The 8,537-nt window shown below is 39.4% G+C and overlaps 1 long non-coding RNA gene across 1 annotated transcript in view; it reads left to right on the top strand.

Annotated features, from left to right (window-relative positions):
• LOC105536545 overlaps positions 1-5,129 on the top strand; it is a 34,340-nt gene extending 29,211 nt beyond the window's left edge. Inside the window, exon 3 of the long non-coding RNA XR_001005608.1 lies at positions 4,824-5,129. This is a non-coding gene — a long non-coding RNA (uncharacterized LOC105536545). The remainder of the gene's footprint in view (positions 1-4,823) is intronic.
• The last annotated feature ends 3,408 nt before the right edge of the window (positions 5,130-8,537 follow it).

The following is an 8,537-nucleotide window of genomic DNA, read 5'->3' as shown; positions in this document are numbered from 1 at the left end:
AAAAAAAAAAAAAAAGAAGGGGAAATTTGGATACAGATTTGCACACTGGGAGGACACCATGTGAAGATGAAGGGAGAGGTCAGGGTAATGTTCTGTCAACCAAGGGATGCCAAAGATTGGCAGTAAAACACCAGAAGCTAGCGGGGAGGTGTAGAACAGACCCTTCCCTCACAGCCCTCAGAAGGAACCAACCAGCCTTGCCAACACCTTGATCTTGCACTTCTGGCCTTCAGAACTGCGAGACAAAAAATGTCTGTTGTTAAACTATGCAGTCTGTGGCACTTTGTTACAACAGCCCTCGCCAAGAAATACAGATGATTTTAAATATTTTTTAAATTCTTTTCATATTTTTGACAGGGAATGTATATTTCTTTAATAATGAGAGAAATAGATTTGGTTTAATTTAATGTTTTCAATTTCTTTGTTCCATAAAACATGAAAATATGCCAAAATCTTTCCATGGTTGTGTCTAGGTAATGTGACTACAGGTAATTTAAAAAATCCCATCTACTGAAAATGTTTAATGAATATGTGTCACCCCTCTTATGGTAAGGAAAAGAACACTGGAAAAGCCACTATGGAAAGTGGAAAGAGCAGCTGCCCTGGGTCCCACTCCACTGGGGAGTAGCTCTGAGTCCGGTTCCCAGTGTGTAGTGGGGGAGTCTTCCTTAGTGTTGAGAGAAACAAATGCATCTCTGCAGACACACGTGGAACCCCGGAATCCAGTGTCTGGCACTGGGGCCTGGTGAGCTGCACTTCGCTTCCATTCTCCAGTGTGGTTTACGGCCTGTGGCTGTGATTACGAGTGGTGGTGGAAGATGTCAGTACTTTAAGATATATATATTTAAGATATCTATATATAGATATATATCTATAACATAGAGATTGTATATCACCTATATATAGATAATATATATAGATATAGAGTGTTTTTTATATATATTATCTATCCATCTATATGAGAGAGAGAGAGAGGGAGAGAGATAGAGAGAGAGAGACACAGAGACAGAGTCTTGCTCTGTCGCCCAGGCTTGAGTACAGTGGTGTGATCATAGTTCACTGCAGCTTTAAACTCCCTGGGCTCATGCAATCCTCCCACCTCAGCCTCCTGAGTATCTGGGGCCACAGGAGCACACCACCATGCCTGGCTGATTTATTTATTTATTATTTATTTTGTAGAGACAAAGTCTCCCTTATGTTGCCCAGGCTGGCCTCAAACTCCTGGGCTCAAGTAATCCTCCTACCTTGGCCTCCTGAACTGCTAGGGTTACAGGCATGAGCCACCATGCCTGTCTGTGAAAAATATTTCAACCACAATCATGTCTCTTTTCATGCTAACTTACCTTGTTGAATGGCCCTGGAGTGGTCATGGGGATTTTAGGACTAGGCTAAGGGAAAGCTGACTTATGGATATATTTAGTTTGATTTCAGTGAATGTCTTAGTCCATTTTGGCTGCTATAGCAAAATCCCATAAACTGGGTGGCTTATAACAACAGAAATTTATTTCTCACAGTTCTGGAGGCTGGGAAGTCCAAGATCATAGCACCAGCAGATTTGGTGTCTGATGAGGGCCCCTTTCCTGGTTACAGATAGCACTCTCTCTCTATGTCCTCATGTGGTGGAAGAGGTGAGGGGTTTTTCTCAGGCCTCTTCCATAGGGCACTAATCCCACTCATGAGGGCCCCAGCCTCATGACCTCATCTTCCCCCCAAATGCCCTACCTCTTAATACCATCACCTTAGGGGTTAGGATTTCAACCTAGGAATCTTGAGGGAACCCAAACATCCAGGCCATAGCAATGAGATTTACTTATGTGCTTTGCAGTCACTTCCTTGAGTAGGTAAGTTTTTCGTAACTATCCTGGGGTAGGAGGGGCTTTCAAAGATAGTCCTACTGGCCACGGTGCCTACTCACCAGGCTTGTGACATGTACTATGAGAAGAACACTTTTTGCAGAGCCTAATATTGGCAGTATGTAGGTAGTAGAGGAACATTTGAAATATATAAAACCAGCAGTCTGCAGATATTTTTCCAGATTTTATAGCTCCTGTATGAAAAACACTTGACAGAGATTTCTCCAAATTTGACAATAATTCTAAAAATTTACATGACATTACAATAATGAGTTGAGAAGCTGAAATAAATTATTCTAAGCTATTAATGTTGGAAAGAACTCCAAATTTTAGCCAAATTAAAGGAAAAACTTTTATTCTCAATAGAGAAAATAATTTTAAATCTTTATTTTTTAGGAAAAAAGTCTTTTAAAAGAGCATGCAACTAAAAAAGATAGGAAAGGAAACACTACCGAAATGTCCCAGACAGTTAGTAAAAATGTTATTTCATATTTTGGTGAAAAATTTTGTTTGCCGTATTTGTCAGCCTTATTAAATTTATGCTTTATGTTTTTTATTCTAGATACATATTTGTGTTTATGATTAAATTTGCATTTGTAAGTTTGCCTTCTTTTTCTTGTAGAGAGCCTCCAAAATTATAAAAACACAGGGCCCCTCAAAATCTGAGTCTGACCTGAAGGAGCCTAGCTTTCAAATCGATCCTTGTTTCCCCACAAAGTTGTTATTTGAGTCTGATGCTACTAGTTAGAATTGTAAGTTCTCTGTTTTTCCATTTCCTACAGAAGAACTCAGATTCAGAAAAGCTATTTACCAATCATTTCCTTTTAACCTAAAAGGTTTCAGTGACTCTCTCTAGCAAGAGTTTGAGGGTGCATGCTGTTTACCTAGTCAGAGCAAAACCGTGATTCAGAGTATGAGAAAATGGCTCTCCTTTTCCTAGGAAGTTTTCAATATAAAAACATGCTGTGCTTTTGAATGAAAAGTAAAATTTAAAGCCAATGGATGGAAATTTCTTGTAAGAAGATATAAAAAACCCCTAGCTGTTTCTGTTCTTGAAAATAAGAGTTGTTTTTTCACAGGGTCTAAGACTTGAGTACATTTTTTCGAAATGAATTTGGCCTGTTGTATTAAGGCCTGTGATAATACGATTTCATTCCGTGGTGCAACTCCGTGACTACCTTCCTTCTGTAGCCACTGTGCTTTGGTGCTTTAAAGTTAAAAAACTCAGGAAAAGATAGTCCTGGCTCATAAAATGATATTTGCATATATGGGGTTTTAATTTGAAGCCGGGGTTTCTTTGCCTTTATCTCTGATCAAAGATAAGCTTCACTTATTTTGCTGAACCTATTCTGTGGTTTCAAAAATATTTCCTGTTGTAAAATATAACAGATCTATTACAGAAAGAACATAAAGTAAGTATCCAGCCTAGAATAATTGTCCCCTTTCCCCTATGCTGGGATGGAAAAAAAGAGCGTGTCTTCAGAATACAGTAGCCTTATGTTAAAATGTTAACTCCATCGTTCATTAGTTGTGTGACCTTGGGCAAGTTACTTAGTCTTCTCATCTATTAAATCTTGGGTATTAATATTCATCTTGTGAAGTTGTGAAAATTGCATGATAAATTAAAAACAAGAAAACAACCAAAAAACTTTTTCCCATCTAGTTATAGTACGTGCACAAAAAGGAACTAAGCAAACACTTAAAATACGAGAAAGATAAGGCCTTAAGCCTGCTCCTGAGGAATGTGGAATCTGGAAGATGGCAGAAGAGAAGGATCAAAGGGGAGGGGTTAAATTATGGAGCCTTTGAAGTTGGTGAATTTTGAAGGAAGTGGTGGAAAGAAGTTGAGTGATTCTAGTTTGGAGAAAGTTTTATATAAAGTTGAACTGTAAGGGATAAATTACATGTAGGGGACCACTGTTATATTTTCTTGGTTGAATTAAAGAGTATAAGTACATTTATTTCTTTATTCTTTCATTAATTCAACAAACATGTAGTAAATGGTTAACATGTGCCAGGAAGCGTTTTTAGTACTGGAGAATACGAAGAGAAAGGAGACCTATTTCTTACCCTTAAAGAGGTTATAGTCTACTGGGAGGAGAGAAACAGGAAAAAATGGAAGATACTAAAATGTGGGGTACAAAAGAGAAAGGGAGAGACGTGGGGTCTGTGAGTGCTTTAGGTGTCAGGTAATTCTGAAGATGAGGTGTCTGCATGGCTGCGAAGGTCTGGTGGCAGGGTGTGAGGACTGCGTAGACATTCTAGGTAGGGAACTGGAATGAACGAAGGCCCAGGTGTACATCAGCTTTGCACATGTGTGGGAGCTGCTCCAGGGTAACAGCATGCGGGATCAGTGAGGGAGGGCTGGCTTGCATGCATCCGCACAAGCCTGTGAGGGGCCACATTGGGGAATAATGACAGTGGCTGTGGCAGTGACTCCAAGAACAAATAGATGTACCCTAGGGCAGGAGTCCCCGATGCCTGGGCCACGGACCAGGTACAGGGTACTGCTGCTCTAGGAGAAGGTCTGAAAGACCAGGTGAAAGGGTGGGATTTGAAAATTTTGGGAAACATGTTGAAGGTGGGGTTTGGAATGTGAGGCTTCCAATTGTATATACTGTTCAAACTGCATGGGACTTTGGGCCCAGGAGTTCAAGACCAGCCTAAGCAACATGGCAAAACCCTGTCTGTACAAAAAATACAAAAAAAGTAGCCGGGCATGGTGGCGTACCCCTGTAGTCCCAGCTACTCGGTAGGCTGAGGTTGGAGAATTACCTGAGCCTGGGAGGTTGAGGCTGCAGTAGATGCCAGATTGAGACTGTTTAAAAAAAATGTGTGAGGAAGACAGCTGAGGCAAGGATATTAAGTAAGAAGATGGTTTATAAGCCTGGCCATTTGAAAATATAGGCTTAGACCAGTAGATTACAATTTAAATTTTACCGTTTTATTTTCCAAATCTTTAATCTCTAGGAGTAACTGGAAATTTTCAGAAGTTACTATCTCTGCTATGGGGATAGATAGTCAGACACCAATGTTCACAAATTACTCTTGAAACTTGATGCAAACAACCTGTTTAAAAACTGATGTAATGAGAGGAATTTCATGGATGCAAATGAACACCTGTGAAAATTCTTAGGCAAGAACTGCTTCATTTAGCAACACCAGGTTAGCAGTTTGAGAGAGGATCTTTTTTGGGTCTACATGCCCAAATTTACAGATTGTTTTGATACTTGAATCTGCCATAATGTTTGTTGAATAAATAATCTCTATCTTTGAGGGAGTTACTGAAATTTTTTATAATCAAAATCCTGAAAGGAATACATTTTTTTTTTTTTTTTTTGAGACGGAGTCTCGCTGTGTCGCCCAGGCTGGAGTGCAGTGGCGCGATCTCGGCTCACTGCAAGCTCCACCTCCCGGGTTCACGCCATTCTCCCGCCTCAGCCTCCGAGTAGCTGGGACTACAGGCGCCCGTCACCTCGCCCGGCTAGTTTTTTGTATTTTTAGTGGAGACGGGGTTTCACCATGTTAGCCAGGATGGTCTCGATCTTCTGACCTCGTGATCCACCCGCCTCAGCCTCCCAAAGTGCTGGGATTACAGGCTTGAGCCACCGCGCCCGGCCTGGAATACATTTAGATTGTATGCATCTCAATGTACTCTGAGGCCTGTGGATATTTGCTGTTCTTTTTAAAGAATTTAGGCATCTTAACTCTTGGCATATAAAATTATTCTTAGGAACTATATGGATGTAATTCAAGTGTAATACCACCTATACATTTGCCAGAAATCACAGATATAAATATATACATATATAGTGTAGATATACTTTTTCTCATTTCCAGTAACAATGAAAATCCTGTAACTTTTTGCTACAGATGAAAATAACTGGGATCATGAATGAAATGACCAGATGGTTGCCCTATCACCTAACAGTGAAGGTCTCCCTGCTTGACATGTTTCTGGTTTCTTAAGACTTTCATATATTGTTCTTAACATTTATTTGGGCTGTATTTGCATTTTTGGAAGCTGACCAGTTTCTGCACATATCTAAATGCCTCTATTTGAAGATAGAGCAATAGAAATTGTCCCATCTAAAGAAGGAGGAGGAGGAGGAGGAGAAGGAGAAAAGGGAGTGAGAAACGTAGAGAACTTCAGGAATGTGTGGCACAATATTAAAAAAGCTGACATTATGGATAGTTAAAGTATCAGGAAGAGAGGAGAAAAAGAATGAGATGGCAAACATTTGAAAAAATAGTGGCTGAAAACATCCTAAATTTAATAAGATGTTTACATTTTGTGATTGGATAAGCTTTGTGAATCCCAAACAGGATAAATACAAAGAAAAACAAACTAGACACATCATAGTCAAACTACTGAAAACAAACAAACAAACAAAAAACAAAGGGGAATCTTAAAAGCAGTAAATAAAAATGACACATTATATATAGGAGAATAATGATTTCAATGGTTGTGGACTTCTCAGCAGAAATTATAGAAGTCAGGGACAGTGGAATGAAATTGTTGAAGTGCTTAAAGAAAAAACTGTCAGCTTAGAAATCTCTGTTTAGCAAAAATATCCTTCAAGAATGAAAGCAAAATGAAGACATCTTCAGATATCAGAAAACTGAGATTTCATCACCAGAAGACCTGCACTTCCAGAAGCTAAAGAAAGTTGTACAGAATATGAGAAAAGGAATGAAAAGCATAGAAAATTATAAATATTGGGGTAAACATCAAAGACCAATTTTCCTCTCAATTTTTTCATATATGCACAACTGTATAAAGGACATATTATAATATTGACTTAAGGTTTATATCACATATAGATAGATTATATGGCAGCTATGGCATAAAAGATGGTGGCAGTGTTGGTGGTATGGCTGGGGAGGGTAAATGGACCAATAAAATTGCGAGTAGACTGAGAAGTTAAGGGATTATATTGTAGTCTCTAGAGGAGCTTCTAAGAAATCATGTAAAAGACTAAAAGACCAATAGGTAAGTTAAAATGAAATTATAAAAATATTCACTTAATCCAAAAGAATATAGGAAAGGGAGAACAAGAGGGACTAACAGCAGAGGAGACAAACATGAAGCAAATAATAAAATAATACAGCATAACCAATTAGTTTTATCCCAGGAATTCAAGGTTTGTTTAACAATATATTGAAAATCAATATAACTCACCATATTAACAGAATAAAGGAGAAAAAACTATCTGTTCATTTTCACATGTAGATAAAAAATATGACAAAATTTGATATCCGTTTATAAGAAAATTTCTCACCAAACTGAGACTATAAAGGACTTCTTCAACTTCATAAAGAATATTTATGAAAAACCTACAGCAAGCATTATACTTAATGGTGAAATATTAAATGATATTCTACCAAAATCAGAAAAAAGGCAAATGTGCTCATTTTTTTTTTTTTTTTACCACTTCTACTCAATATTGAATTGGAGCTTCTAGCCACTGCAATAAAGAATGATAAAATAATAAAGATTGGAAAGAAGGAAGCAAAATCGTCCTTATTTGCAGGCAATATGATTGTTTACATATGACTGTTTTGGACATCCTAAGGATCTACAAAATAATTAGAAGTAGCGTATTATTCCATTCTCACACTGCTATAAAGAACTACCTGAAACTGGGTCATCTTTGAAGAAAAGTCTTAATTTTCTCACAGTTCCACAGGCTGTACAAGAGGTATGGCTGGGGAGGCTTCAGGAAACTTATAATCATGGCAGAAGGTGACAGGGATGCCAGCACATCTTCACATGGTGGCAGGTAAGAGAGAGAATGAAGGGCGAGGTGCTACCCACTTTTAAAAGAAGCAGATCTCATGAGAATTCCATCACAAGATGGCACTAGAAGGATGGTGCTAAACCATTAGAAACCACCCTTATGATTCAATCACCTCTCACCAGCCCCCCCTCCAACACTCAGTATCACAATTCAACATGAGATTTGGGTAAGGACGCAGAACCGAACCATATCATTTTGTGCCTGGCCTCTACCAAATGTCATGTCCTTTTCATGTTTCAAAAACAGTTATGCCTTCCCAACAATCCTCCAAATTCTTAACTCATTCCAGAATTAACTCAAAAGTCCCAGTCCAAAGTCTCATCTGAGACAAGGCAAGTACCCTTTACCTATGAGCCTGTAAAATAAAGAAACAAGTTAGTTACTTCCAAGATACAATGCGGGTACAGGCATTGAGTAAATGCTCCCATTCCAAAAGGGAGAAATTGGCCAAAACAAAGGGGCTACAGGCCTCTTGCAAGCAAAACCCAGGAAGACAGTCATTAAATCTCCAAGCTCCAAAATACTCTCCTTTGATTCCATGTCTCACATCCAAGGCACACTGATGCAAGGGGTGGGCTCCCAAGGCCTTGGGCAGCTCTGCCTCTGTGGCTTTGCAGGATACAAGCCCCACAGCTGCTTTCACGGGCTGGGATTGAGTGCCTGCAGCTTTTTCAGGTGCGCAGTGCATGCTGTCAGTGGATCTCTCATCTTGGAGTCTGGAGGATGATGACTGTCTTCTCACAGCTCCATTAGGCAGTGCCCCAGTGGGAACTTGGTGGGAGCTCCAATCTCACATTTTACCTTCACACTGCCCTTGTAGAGGTTCTCCATGGGGGATCCAGTCCTGCAGCAGACTTCTGCCTGGACATCCAGGTGTTTCCAG

Source organism: Mandrillus leucophaeus, unplaced genomic scaffold (genome assembly GCF_000951045.1).
Source record: "Mandrillus leucophaeus isolate KB7577 unplaced genomic scaffold, Mleu.le_1.0 Scaffold160, whole genome shotgun sequence".
In the NCBI taxonomy this organism is placed as follows: Eukaryota; Metazoa; Chordata; class Mammalia; order Primates; family Cercopithecidae; genus Mandrillus; species Mandrillus leucophaeus.
This window is presented reverse-complemented; position numbering and strand designations above follow the sequence as displayed.